This window comes from Puntigrus tetrazona, chromosome 2 (genome assembly GCF_018831695.1).
Source record: "Puntigrus tetrazona isolate hp1 chromosome 2, ASM1883169v1, whole genome shotgun sequence".
Lineage (NCBI taxonomy): Eukaryota > Metazoa > Chordata > Actinopteri > Cypriniformes > Cyprinidae > Puntigrus > Puntigrus tetrazona.
The window spans coordinates 24,246,462-24,261,215 of record NC_056700.1 but is presented as its reverse complement, the minus strand read 5'-3'; the positions used below and the strand labels follow the sequence as shown (position 1 = coordinate 24,261,215).

Here is a 14,754-nt window from a genome sequence, read left to right as displayed (position 1 = left end):
CAGATGCGCGTTCACCTGTTTCTGATTTCTGTTTCTGTTCACCCGCGTTTCATGCCACTGACAGAACATTTCACTTTGAGTGTTTTGGAATGTGAATTATTTATTAACTTATTATTTTTTAATGCCACGTCAGCAGCGAGGCTGTCTTCACGGTGAGAACAAAGTGAATAACAAAGGTTGTACAATTAATAGAAAAGCTATATAAAACGTTCGAATAAAAACTAGTGCTGTCAAACGATTAATAGCAAATAATCGCATGCAAAATAAAAGTGTGCTGTATATATGTATTATGTATATATAAATACACAGATATGCAAAATTACGCTTATATATTAAAAATATTTATTTAGAATATAATTGTAAATATATAAAAATATATGCATGCATATATATATATTAGTTATATATATATATATATATATATATATATATATATATATATATATATATATATATATATAATAAAATACACAGTATACACACATATGATATGCTAACAAAACTTTTTTGTATGCAATTAATAGTTTTTTAAAAACTTTGCAGTCCAGTAAAAATGCTTAACAGTCAAGGAATTTTGTTTAAAGCAAAGCATAATTTTTTTTAACTGAGTAAACATTGCATCTACACCAATTTTTTTGTATGTTATTTTGCAGAAATAGCAAACTTAAGGCTCAAAATTAAACATTTAAACTCATCCACTTCTTCAAATTCTTCTAAAAGGAAACAATCCGAGCTATACTACCTCAATTACCATTACAGCACGTCTAATAAGTGTCTGTTTATATTTTCTTTCCTTTCAAAAGTTACTTGGAACCTAAACGACACATAACTGAGAACTCAATTATCTCTCCTGAGCGATGAAAGAGCAACGCCTGAGCAATAAAAATACACCCTCTGGGTGAGTTACACACAAACACAGACGCACACACATCCCAATAACACCCCCTTGAGCTCTAAATCCTCCCTTATTGTTGAAAGACGAGAGCAATCCTTCGGTCCGCGGACCACGAAAGGGTACAAGGCCGGTCGTCACGCGCAACAAGTTGCGGACAACGGCGAGACGTCAGCCTTGGTCACTCGAGCTTGCGGTGCATGAGAAGAAGGAGGGCTTCCTTCGTCGCTGCCGAACCCCACCGATGGGCTCCCGGGCCCCCAGGAGAGCCGGGAAGGGGGGACGATGTGTATTAACCGAACAGGCACCTGCTATTTTTGTGCAGCACCTGCCTGGCTGGCCCGCTGCGCTGCTGTCTGTGTGCACTGCAGAGATAACAGGGGGGCTATTCACAGCCAGTCAGTCGGAGAGAGTCGAGCCCTGTCTCACTTTCTATGCGTGTGCGAGCGAGTGTGCGCGTCTTACTCTCTCTCACACACATCGAGAACCTGCTCTGTTTACCCTCCCTTTCTGTCCGGCAAACACACAGATACTGACACAACTCGTATACAAATGCGCTATCAATCTTTCTCAAGCAATTCCGGCTCGTGCATCTTTACGTCTTTCTTTTGCAGCACACATATACATCTAAAGTGCACGCACGCACACACACACAAACACACACACACACACACACACACACACACATTCAGCCTGTCTGCTGCAGGCTGCAGCCAGCTGATCTTGGAAAAGGAAGCATTCTGTCTGAAAATCTTGTTATCGTTTCCAGTTTTGTGAATAACAATCACTCTAACAAAGCATCTCGCAATCGGCAAGCAACAAACATGTAATTGGATTCAAAATTATATATAGAGCACATCCAACTTCTCTCTGTGGTTCAGCGTTCACTCTATTTCTCTCCACGGACTCTTTTCACAGACCTTGATGAAGTATTTCAACAGTTACTCAACGTTTTTTTAGAAATGAATGTACATTTATGGCATTAAATTACAGAAAACTAGTTAACGCTGCTTTCTCCTCTTCTCTCTTCTGATCTTTTTCTACGAAAAGTCATATAAATACGACTTCTGGTATATGACTCACGGATGTTTTCTGTTGCTATGGGGGCAAAGGGGAATGCAAAAATGATATTTGTTGCATATTCCACTCAGCACTATTGAAATACATTAGCGGTGCTTGTTAGAGGGAATATCGCTAGTACTGCTCACCCATTGGGTTATTAATTTAATAAAAGCAACAACCGTTCATGCATTATGATATAAATGATACCAATTTATGCTGCACGATTTCTGCCATTTTAATTGCGACGATGATATCTGCTTCTCTCAATTATTTACACGTAATCGTCTTCAAATGCGATAAATCTATATTGTTTGCTATGGCAGTTGCTTAATAAATATATGGTAGCATACGGGTTGCTTAAGTGCAAAGAAGTGCTTAAATATGAATGCATTAACATAATTTTGAATTACTACGATTAATATTGGGAATTTCACCGCTTTAGCTTTATACCAGTTTTCTTAATGAAAAGAGCGCACTGTACATGATAAATATTATAACCAGGAAACTAAATAAGGTCAAATAAACCATGTTTGCTTAATTTGTGTTTATACGAGATAGCAATAATTCTAATGAAATATTTATAATGATCACGATTAATAACTGTTTTGTCTAAAATGTGATTTTTAGCATAATCATTATACTGCCCTTCGTTTTGTGGCGCGCCATTACTTTTCTATGCGATCAGTTGTGATTTTATGAGATATGAGCGGACTGTGCATAAGTGCATGGTGTATAGTGCTTCATTTGGGACGCAACTTTTCATAACTGTATATCAACACCTTGGCAAGCGCCCAGAACACTTCGGCATAGTGGCAGGGAGTTTTGCACAGACAAGCAACAAGACGCATAAATCTAGCTGTTATTTACTATGCTCTGTATTCAAACACTAACGTTTTAGCTCACGTCATCTGTACAACACGCAGCCGGCGCACTTCTCCGCCGTTATCTGTAGATGGTATCGTCTATCTAAACATTCTGCTCTCCCCCGCATGTCTGCAGACTGTCCTTACGTGTGATTTATTTTTCAAAGTCATGGAACCTATGGGCAAAAATAAATAAATAATATAAATAAATCACGCAGTGCCTAAGAGGGCAAAGACAACACGTCAGCGAAAAGAAAAACAACAGGCAGTTACAGGCCGGCTAGTTTTTACGAAAAACCTTGGTGTAGGGCTTTCTCGGGAAGACAGTGTCTCTTGAAGAGACGTGTCAGTTTACTTTTATGCTAAAAAACAAGTAATGATAAAAATTTGGAATGCCTTGGAATGTTCATGACACGCAAACATGTTGTGTTTCCATGTTTTATGGGGACTCTCCATAGACGTAATGGTTGTTATACCGTACATACTGTATGTGTTATCGCCCTATGCCTAAATCTACCCCTTACAGGAAACTACTGGTATTTCTAGATGTTCCAAAAATGTTATCATGTCTATTTTATTAGCCTGTTTTCTCACGGAAACCTAAAAAATGCCTCCACAGGGTCAAAATTTACTGGTATCCTCAGAATGCGATAAATACCATACACACACACACACACACACACACACACACACACACATATATATATATATATATATATATATATATATATATATATATATATACAGCATTTTATTTAATTTTAATTTAGCATTAACTAATGTGGATGGACCCTTTTTGTTACCAAAACTTGACACCATTTTAACAAATCCATTAAAGAGCTGAAATCTTTTATCAGTGTAGTCGTACATTTCCAGTGTATACCGCGGTATTACCTTCTGACAGCCTCAGTGTACAATGGTACCACCATAAAAGCATTTTTAAAGTTTGTCCCTAGTCAAATATACCTTATAAATGGCTGGTTTTCATTGGAAGCAAGGGAATCGGTTCCTCTTAACTAAGCTTTTAAATTATGCAAAGCTACTAGAGCTACGAACACAACCATCCTCACATTTAGAACGCAAAGGACAAAAGTCAAATTCAGGTGGTGATTGCATTTCAGTCATGCATGTGTATCCCAAAGCACGTGATGAAACGATCCCCGACCCTCCAAGCCAATATACGAGAGCTTTGTCTTCAGAAACGCTGTTGACATGCGAAACGTGCTTTACATAAGCCCCGCACTGGAGAGGTTTGTTTATTACCAGCAAGAGCCGCAGAATTATGAAGCATCAGCGGGTCTGGAGTGTGCATGCATTCACAACAATAGGACGATGAACCAATGAAAGCCACACCGCATCAGATCGCTCACCCCGCACGTGAGAGAATTACAAACTAAACTGTTTTGCAAGATATGGATCGCGCATGCATGACCTACGAGACACGCTACTGAGAGCCAACAAGCCCTGAACGAGATGAAAAAGAGCCTTATCATCCTGCTACACCTGGTTAAAATTCCTAAAGGGATGAATTCCAAGTCATGATTCAAAAGCAATTGGAACTTTCTTTCAAAATGAAACATCACGCGAACAAAAACTGGATCTCTCAGTCAATGAATCCATGTGATTTCCTTTAAATGTCCAACATTAATTCAGTATGAGGCAAAGCTCTGAAAAGATTACCATTATCCAATAAGACTCTAAGAATGAAAAAAAACCTGGAAATCCTGTTGGATCTTATTAGGAATGGTTTCATGTTCCAATTCCAAATATATCCAGTGTATTTCTCCTTGACTAGGATTTACATATTGACTAAATAGTACTTGATTAACCATCTTAAGGACTTATGGTGGCCTTTCATAAACCCATGCTTCTTAACTGGACTTTAGCTTCACCAGTAAAACCAATGCCTTCATCAAAAGGAACGCAAGGCAAATCTTTCACAAACTCTCAGCTTCCATGTGATTTCCTTTAACCGCCCAACAGCAAGACATTATTCCATTACAATAAGTGGGAGCGCTCGTATACAACAGACACGTTTAATCCCCAAAAATCCTGGAGGAATTTTAGTTTATCCAGTTGGATTTGATTCTGAAAGGATTCTTATTGGATCCCATTAAAGTTGGTTCCAAACGTTAATGCTATTTCGTATATTCCCCCAGGATTTTATGACTAGGGTGGATGTATGGACGCGATGAACCTTCTACAAGATCAAATGTGCATCATGATTAGAAACTAACAAGGGTTTAGGGCAAAAACGCTCCATGCGTTTATAGTCTAGAGGCGAAAAATCTGTAATTCATTCTCTGTTTTTATATTTTTCGACCATTCCTAATATGTCAGGCCAATAATTAGGATTCCAGCGCCTCCGCAGAGCTAATAAGAAGTGTTTCAGATAAAATCAGCAAATCAAATCCTGAAAAAACGCCACTGTAATTAATTTACCTAATAATAAAAAGTTCATTTAGGACTCTAACGTGCATTAAATCAATCGCTAACATGACTGAGCGGCTCACCTGGTAAGTTGGATATCGGTTGCGTTTAAATCCTCAAGGTGATGCGTTCCTACTTGGCGCAGGATGCGGGACAAAGCTGATAATTTCACCTGCCTCTCCCCCGAAGCGATCACGCGCACCGGGCTGACATATCGGTCCGACGCGGGCGTCTTCGAGCGGGTCCGGCGCGCACCGGGCGTTTATAGCGCAGTGGATCCGCGTTCTTCCACCCGCTTCACGCGGACACAATGTCCCTTTCGCGACGGGATCTGCGGGATCCGGCGTGCGGTGAGGATATACGGGTAGGTGTGGTTGGGTGAACGGACGGATACAGACAACCGTGGCACGGGTCCAAAAGAGCAGTCCTGCGTTAAGACGCGCAGCGCAGCGTGTGCGTCCGCCTGCCGAAAGCCTTTCAGATGCAGATGATTCACGTGCACATGAAGATATCAATGTCTGAGGATCCTTGAATGGTTTCGGGGATGGTTAATAACGCCGTGCATCCTCGTGCAGTCCGGAACGACTCTCCAGCGGTGCCTTTGGCGATGCTCATGAATCAGTCTGTGCGTTCTGCTGTCGTATAAACTGATATTTACATCCACCGGTGAGACACCGAGCGCTGCGTAAACACGAGCTTCGTCCGCGGGCTTCAGACTGAGGCACCTAACCATCCAAGAGGGGGGATGGATCTCTCTCTCTCTCTCTTTCTCTCTCTCTCTCTCTCTCTCTCTCTCTCCTTCGCGCGCACACACACACACACACGCACGTTCATGCAGTTAGGTTACGTATACACACTCGGATAATTAGATCTAATTAATATCTCAATTGTTTATCCTATAGATTAAATGGAGAGCAAATAGAATAGATTTCCCCTGAGATAAACACCTTATTAATTTCACACGTCCTCTGAGGTTTAGTGGATATCTCAACAATGTCTCAAACTGTATTCGATATTACATATCTCAGCACGAACCGACGTATTTCTCATCAAACCGGTTCAAGACCAAATGATCTGCACCCATATGGATTACCTTTGAATGAACACATACCTTATGTGATTTCAAGTGAAACATCTGAGACAGTCGGTGCTTGAAGAAAATGTATTTTACGTCTTCATTAAGTCTTCGGAGATGCAAAAGATCAACCTCTAAGCAATATGATTTTTAATAGCTACTCGAGAGCACCCTCCTTGGACTTCTAATGTTATAAAATGAAGGTAATTATGATTACACTCTTAAAAATTAATATTATAATTACATAAAAACATGTTTTTATTATCTGTAATAATCTATTTTAGTTTTAAGACATATACAGAAAGCTGAAGAACTTAATAATGCATTAAGAATTCAGCATAATATTATATATATATAACTAAACATTAAGAATCCCTCAATCTTAAGAAAGTCAATCTTAAAGAGACGTACCCAAATATTCAAATAATCATCATTTATTCACTCTCATGTCATTTCAAACATATATGACTGACTTTCTTCTGTTGAGCATAAAGGAAGATATTGAGAAATGTCTTAGTGTTTTGATTTGGTTTGTTTTTCTCCATACGATGTAAGTCGGTGGGTTCCAACGTTGTTTAGTTCGGTGTTTTTCTTCTTTTGCGTTCCACAGCAGAAAAATATGCCGTTTTTACACATTTCAGATGTCCTTATTGTATGTTTTCAAAACAATTCAGTGTTATTGTCTGTGAAGATGCATGTGGCTAACGCACAGAGAGCAGACACTCCAGGATATGTGTCAGGGTAACTTTTATTATTTCATTTCAGTTTATTTAAAGCAAGAATCTTCACCACCGCCTGGACAACAAAGGCTCTTCTCAGATAATGCTCTGGACCATCTGTGTTTGGTTTCTGACTGCCGCACCTGCCGAAGCAACAAAAGACTTAAACACACCGAACCAGTTAATGAACAGGAAATAATACGTCATTGTGATCTCGCTTTAAACACAGGTCATGACACAGATCGGCTCACCTATCTACCCATGTGTGATCTAACCTGGATTCCACCAACCTGTAGGAGAAAGTTTCAAAAATCCCAAAAAAATTTATTTTTTACAAAAGCCTGCATTCATTCAATCAAAAATACATTACAAAAGATATTACACTTTCATATTTGTGTGGAAACCATTCAACTTTTAGGACTTTTTGATGAGCAAGAAGTTAAAAGTAAAATAATAAACTTTATATTTTTATAACTATTTTATTTTAATATTAAATTAATTAAATATTAATATAAAATTAATTTTAATATTTAAAAAAAAAAAAAATATATATATATATATATATATATATATATATATATATATATATATCTAATAGATTACTGTGATGCTACATATAAAACTAAAACGTATAATATAAAAAATAATATTAAAATCTGCAATTGTTTCCATAATGATGATTTTAAGTTGAACCTGCAGTCAAAAAACTTTTAAAACTGTAAAAAGCATTAATAACCGCCCAGAAAATTAAATGCATACATTATCCATGCAGTCTAATTATATATTTCGTACGTAAAAACATAGAAACGATATGCATGTGTCATTTCAACACTTCAGGTGATTCAGCAGCATAGACAGCGCTGCTTTTCTCTCTCTGTCACACACGCAGAACAGATTTTCCAGATGGATTCTCGGCTGATTCACTGAGATGTGTGGGATTTTTGCTTCGGAGTCTGATACATGCGCCAGTGCGATGTGACTCATTAAAGTTTAAAACGCACTCGAAAGACTACAAACGCGCTGAACCGCAGGATCAAAAGCACATGCATGCATTTCTCAAGGGTTGTTCACATCAAATAGCAATGCTTAAATCAGACAAATTAGCAAATTTGTAACACTCAGTGCTTGCACTCCTTAAATAAATAATAAAAAAAAAAGAGTTTCAAATGTAGAAAAAGCCTGAAAAAACAAGCCCCGTGCAATGCAAATATTTTTTCAGGCCTGAAAACAAGACTCCGAGAGCCCAGTTTCCCCCCTATATGCCCCAAAGAAACTGCGATCAAAGAGAAAAAAGAGAGAGGGGGGGAACACTTTTTAGCAATATTCCTGTCAGGCAGGTTTTCATCACCCTTGCTTCTGTTGCTGAGGAGATGAGCATCAGGAAACCATTACACTGATATTTTTAGGCGAGTATTGAAACAGATGCCGCTTTGATACGGAACGAGGAAAAAGTATCCGATTCTGACATCGACAAATTGGACACAGGTCAGCGGCAAATCGCTCCGAAGTGTTTTTAGCGCAGGCTCTGCAAAACTGAAAACCTATGTGCAAATCACCGCCAAAGCCAGCAGGTCACACACTACAACAATGTAACGATTTATATCGGTAAAATGGGTCACCGGAAATGACGGGTCGGTCCACCGCTCTCGAGTCATATTTGGAAATGCAGCAATATGTCATTTGCTCACCAGCGGATCCTCTGGAGTGAATGGGTGCCGTCAGAATGAGAGTCCAAACAGCTGTTGAAAACATCACAGTAATCCATGAGTAATCCATACACCACTCCAATTAATCAATCATCAATTAACGTCTTGTGAAAAAATGAGTGCAATTGTAAATCCATCGTTAAATCAATTTAACATTAAACAACGCTTTTGCATAATCAATAATAGTACTTTCTCCAGCGAAAAAAGCCCATTGTCTGTTGCCCTCTAACTTAAAAATCCACCTGTATATTAGTTTTGAATTGTGCACAGATCAAAAACTATGATCTGTGCACATTTCTCTCCTGATTCAGATGCTATAACTTATTTTTGCTTGGTTGTTTAAACAGAAAAAGCATTATTATGGATAGGGGACTCGTACAGATGGATGCAATGTTCAATTGTTTTTTTGTTTTTTTTAAATGATGGATTTCTTACAAAAAAGCACATTTTTGCTTCACAATAACTGATGAACTGGACGAAGTGTCAGAGTCACGTCGATTACTTACAAATTACTGTGATGTTCATTTGCTGATTGGAGTCTCATTCTGTTAGTGAGCAGCTGACGAAATGCTACATTTCTCCAAATGCTTTATAATGAAGAAACAAACTCATCTACATCTTAGATGAGTCCATTTCCGTTCGTGACTAACCTATTTCACTGATGGCACGCTTGGCATAAGAAATGAGAATTAAGAGCTGCAACAGACAGGATTTAAATGGAATTCAACTGAAATCCTTCAAACCTGAAATGCAAAAAAATAAATTAAATAAATAAATAAATAAATAAATATATATATATTATATATATATATATATATATATATATATATATATATATATATATATATATATATATATATATATATATATATATATATATATATATATATATTTTATATATATTATATATATATATGAAGGAATATATATATATATATATATATATATATATATATATATATATATATATATATATATATATATATATATATATATATATAAACAGGTTGAGTTTTCTTCCACTCATGTGAACACAGTTGTTAGCTGCTTTGGATAAAAGCGTCTGCTAAATAACGCTGTATCAACGTAAACTCGTTGCTGTGTCGAGCTGGTATATGGTATATGGATGAACACACAAACAAAGCAATCAGGCACAAAAGCAAGTTTTACACTTTCTGAGGAGCAGCTTCCTTACCGTTGACTCTAAGCTGATAGTAGAAGGCAACAGTAACAACTCCATGCTGGAGCTTTGAGGAGATTTAATTCGAAGGGAGCTATATAATATAATTGCTTTTTACCTTTAACAGCTTCAAACCATTTTAACAGATAATGCTACAGAGCGGGTAAAAATAGACACATATTACGGTATCCCTGGAGATGGCACTGAAAATCACAAACAGGTTTATTGACTGTGGGTGTGATTGGTCGGCGACAGCGGCGCTGCATCGTGCTGAACACAGAGAGACTCTGCCATCTAGTGCTGGACGAGAGTACTGACCGAATCTCGCGAGGTTTGATGTCGATCTCTACACGGTCTTTACATTGGGGGAAACTATTTCCAATGTGCTGTACAAATTCTCTTCTTATATATATATATATATATATATATATATATATATATATATATATATATATATATATATATATATATATATATATATAATTGTTTCTGGCAGTCGGAGCAGTATTTATCTGACACAAAACATCTTTTACATTAATAGCATTAAATATGAAGATTATCACTTCATCATATCATTTCATTATTATTTACAAAATAAAGCTTTAAATAAACAAACTAATTGTTGATTGATTGTAATTGACTGTAGAAGTTGAAGTACTATTGAAATCATTGCAATGATCCTTAAGTAAAAAAATAGCTGAAATGAAATCAAACTACATTAAAAAAAAAAAAAAAAAAAGTTCAGAAGAAAACTCGTTTTTGGTTTTTATTCCAAGCCAAAAAGTTTTTTTAATTGCATTATTTTTTAGCTAGTTGCAACTTATTTTTATTTACTAATATACGATGTACTAAAATAACAAAAAAATAAAGAAAAATCACCTATAACCATATATAAAAACTCAAAAAAAAAAAAACTAACTTAAACTTTAACCAAAACAAAAATAATCTAAATATTAATGATAACAGCATTTCAATTTTTTTTAAAAAAGTATCTGTTAAAAAGCATAGTATTTTACCAAACATTAATTTACAAGCTGCTGTAAATGTCACATTTTTATTATTCTATTATTCTTTTATTAGACTATTCTTTTTTTTTTTAAGACAATTTTTTACACAATGCCTCAGAAATCTTTCTCCATCATTAATAAAGAAAGAAGGTAAAATGTTCTGCATTTTTGTATGCGTAGCATTATGAATATGAAAAATACGCAAGCATAATTTTGAACTCTTTGTGCAAGGACCATACAATTTTGCGGTATAAATTATGTAAAAAAAAAAAAAGTCAAACATATCACTGTAACTTTACAACTTTCCTTTATTACTCAATCACAGTACATCACATCTTCCGGCTAAAAAAAGAAAACATTACCCAACACACACAAAGCATCTTACATCATAGGGGACACACCATCACCTCTTTATACAGACGTGTACCTGGTAATATACAGTCATTTTCTTGCAAATCTCGATATAGATATGTGACTTAGTGTGACTAGAAATACAGCAAATTAGCTTTATATCGCTATACAAAATTGTGAGTCGGCATAGAGTGTTTTAGAGTTCTCAGATAAGGTTGTGCTGCGTCGCTGAAAGTGCAAACCCTTCAAATGATCATCGTGTGGAGTTTTGCGTGAGTCTGATAAATCTATCCAGCTCTCACAGGCAGAGGTTTGACATTATTGCTCGGTTGTTCAGAGATGTGAATACTAACCCTTTTCAATAGAGCTCTAAAAAGCAAAAAATAAATAAAAAAAATTCGACATACTAACGTCTTTTTATACATTAGGCTAACGTGAACTATTTAATCTCGGAAATTCGTAATATACACCGACACTCGCACGCTATAATTAGTCCGTTTTCTTTTCATGTCTTATCTATTACATGCATTCTGCAAGTGGCACACACCTGCTTTAACACAAAGTTTGCTATGCTCGCTACGACACGGGTGTCGACGTGAAACACGATTTTTCCTGCAGCCTGCAGTACCTAAGATCAGCGTGAAGCAGGTTTTTGTTTCGCTGGCAGCATTTCAGGACAAACACGCAGAGCCTTGTCAGCCAAACGAGTGAAAATGTTCCTGAGTACACGCTGCTTTTTACAAGGGTCGGGGTCTTAAAAATGTCGAAGTCTTAAAAACCGTCTTAAGAATTGCAGGGTAACATTACATCGGGATAAAAAAACGACCGATCTTAAGGGAGGTATAGCAAACTAGATGTTAAAGAGGTTGCAAATTCCTTTTAAAGAAACAGTTCACCTAAAAACTCTTCCTCGTGGTTCATAAAAAGAAAGCATATAGTGACCAGTCGCTTTGAAGACCCCAAAAGGACCAAAAAAAAGTATAACTGTCTCATCCTTTCAAGCTTGTATGACTTTCTTCAGTGGAACGTAAAAGAAGATATTCTGAAGAATGGTCTTGATTCCCACTCACTTCCACTGTTTGGACCAAAAATACAATGCAAGTCAATGGGAACCAAAAATGACAGGTTACTAATATTTCTGTTTAAATATCTTCTTCACATATGTTAGAAACTATCAAATGCTGACAGAGTAATTTTTTTTGTGGTTATTCGCAAATTCATCATCATCTCTGAGCTCGACAGCTCTTGGTCACCATGTGCTTTCACTGAATGAAAAAGAGACTTTTATAATATACAAAAATGACCCGTTTACGGTCCATGGAAGAAATTAAGTCGCATTTTCATTTTTGGGTGAACTACCACTTTAACGTAAAAAAAAAAAAAAAAAAAAAAGCCAGGCTACAAAGACACGCCTATCCCTTTAAAAATGGCTCTGAAACAGTGAAAGGTTTGTTCATATTATAGCAAAGACTTGTCAACCTTATAAAAATAGATCTGGAAGTTTGTGTTAAATATCCACTGACCACATAAGAGCATGTCTAATACGGCGAGGCTTGTTTGCGTGAGAAGTGGCCGCTATAAATAGCTCAATATACAAACTGCGATTGGAAATAGCAAAAAAAATCGACGGTAACGTGATTCGACGACCTGGCATGCTTTAATATTAAAAAAACCTGTCACGGATCTTCCTCTCGCAGACGTAAACACAGACGAGAGGTCAGCAGTGGATGGAGGTCACGACCCCATTCTGAGACGGCTCAGAAAACTGTCAATCGCGAGTCGACTTGGGTGTCAGGGTTCATTTTACGCATCATTACATCAACGTGCATGAGCCGAACGAGGGAAGAACGTGTGATGTTCGGGGTGTAGAGTGAGATTTCCCGTCATTCGGATCAGGTGCTCACGGTGGGCAAAATCACGGCTGTTAACCTCCACCACGATTCAGCGCATGGGGGGGAAAAAGCGGAAAAAAGGATCAAGAAATCGAAATATTTACAAATTCAGTCCCCATTTAAGAGGCTGGAAATGCCAACTACTTCATTGTGATACATATTTCACAACACCGATGCATCACGAGATCATATCAACTGGACCAGGGAAGAGTTTTACTTCTCTTTTGTCTCATAGAAGCAGCTTCTGAGTTTTGCTTACGTAGACAATCGGTTTCTTCTTAAACACGTAAGTGAAATAAACGAACGCACGAATAGCGAACAGAAATAGTGTTATAAGGATCAATGCAACATGGCGAGGAAAAAAATCCTGATAGACTACTGTTCAAAAGTTTGGGGTAAGTACGTTTTTTTTTGTTTTGAAAGAGTCTACGAGGCTGCATTTATTTGATCAAAAACACAGTGAAAACTGCATTATTGTGAAATATAATTACAAAATTAAAATGTGGTCAAATAGAAAAGTTAATTTGTTCCTGCGAGGAATCTTCATTACTCCAGAAATTAGTGTAAAATGCTGGTTTGATAACGATTAGAAATGTTTCTTTAAAAACAGTTGCTTTTAATATCTTTGGGGGAAACCTTGATACAGGATTCTTCGATAACAGAATATTTGGTAACATTGCGAATGTCTCTTTGAAATCATTTATCTTGATCTTGCTAGATAAAACCCTTTACGTTCAACGGAACCTACTGATCCCAAACTTTTGAATGGTAGCGTATTTCCATGCATCCATATCGTACGAACACGGCTCTACCCACATCATTAAAAAACGGTGATTGGGTCTTAAATGACAGGGAAGAAAAAGAAAAAAATGCTCAACGAAAAACGTAGAATCTGGAGAAACAACACCGGTATACTGTGCACCTACACTACTAGTCAAAAGTTTGGAAACATCTAGTAATATTTTTGTCTTACATAAAATTAAATAACATTATATTGAGTTTCTTCTTTGTCTAGATTCCAGCTCTGGACATTCGTTAATTTCACAAGCAGAATCCTGGGACAGTTTTTAAAATGGATTAAAGATGTTTGCATGCGTACTGGAGAGTTGCTGGTTGCGTCGCTGGTCTGTTCACAAACAAAACAAAAAAAAAATCATTATGATTTTAGTATTGTATAGAATTTCCAAAAAGATCATGTAAATCAAACTCGTTGTGTCCAAACTTTTGACTCGTAGTGTATAAGTTCAACAGTAAAAAGGTAACCACATTCATACACAGCGGATGGTCTAAAAAATATTGTACACACACACACACACACACACACACACACACACACACACACACACACACACACACAATCTGTCCAGCAGAGAGTTCTTGTCTGAAAAGGTAATGATGCTGTATTTTAAAACTGGTCTTATGCTAACCAACAAGAACTAACAAAAGAGAAAGTACATAACCACCCACATGATAAGAGCTTCATAAAGAGATATTAGATATTAGTCCTGTTCAAATGCCATTTCATTTCATTTGTCGTGTTCACATAAATCACAAGCCAAATCAACCGGCGGTGCCTC

The 14,754-nt window shown here is 36.8% G+C and overlaps 1 protein-coding gene across 1 annotated transcript in view; it reads right to left on the bottom strand.

Annotated features, from left to right (window-relative positions):
- Positions 1-11,224: 11,224 nt before the first annotated feature.
- The window catches only part of abhd17aa (abhydrolase domain containing 17A, depalmitoylase a), an 8,120-nt gene continuing 4,590 nt past the window's right edge, over positions 11,225-14,754 (bottom strand). Inside the window, exon 5 of the mRNA XM_043257880.1 lies at positions 11,225-14,754. This exon is cut by the window's right edge and continues 433 nt beyond it. The gene's annotated coding sequence lies outside the window, so the exon portion shown is untranslated.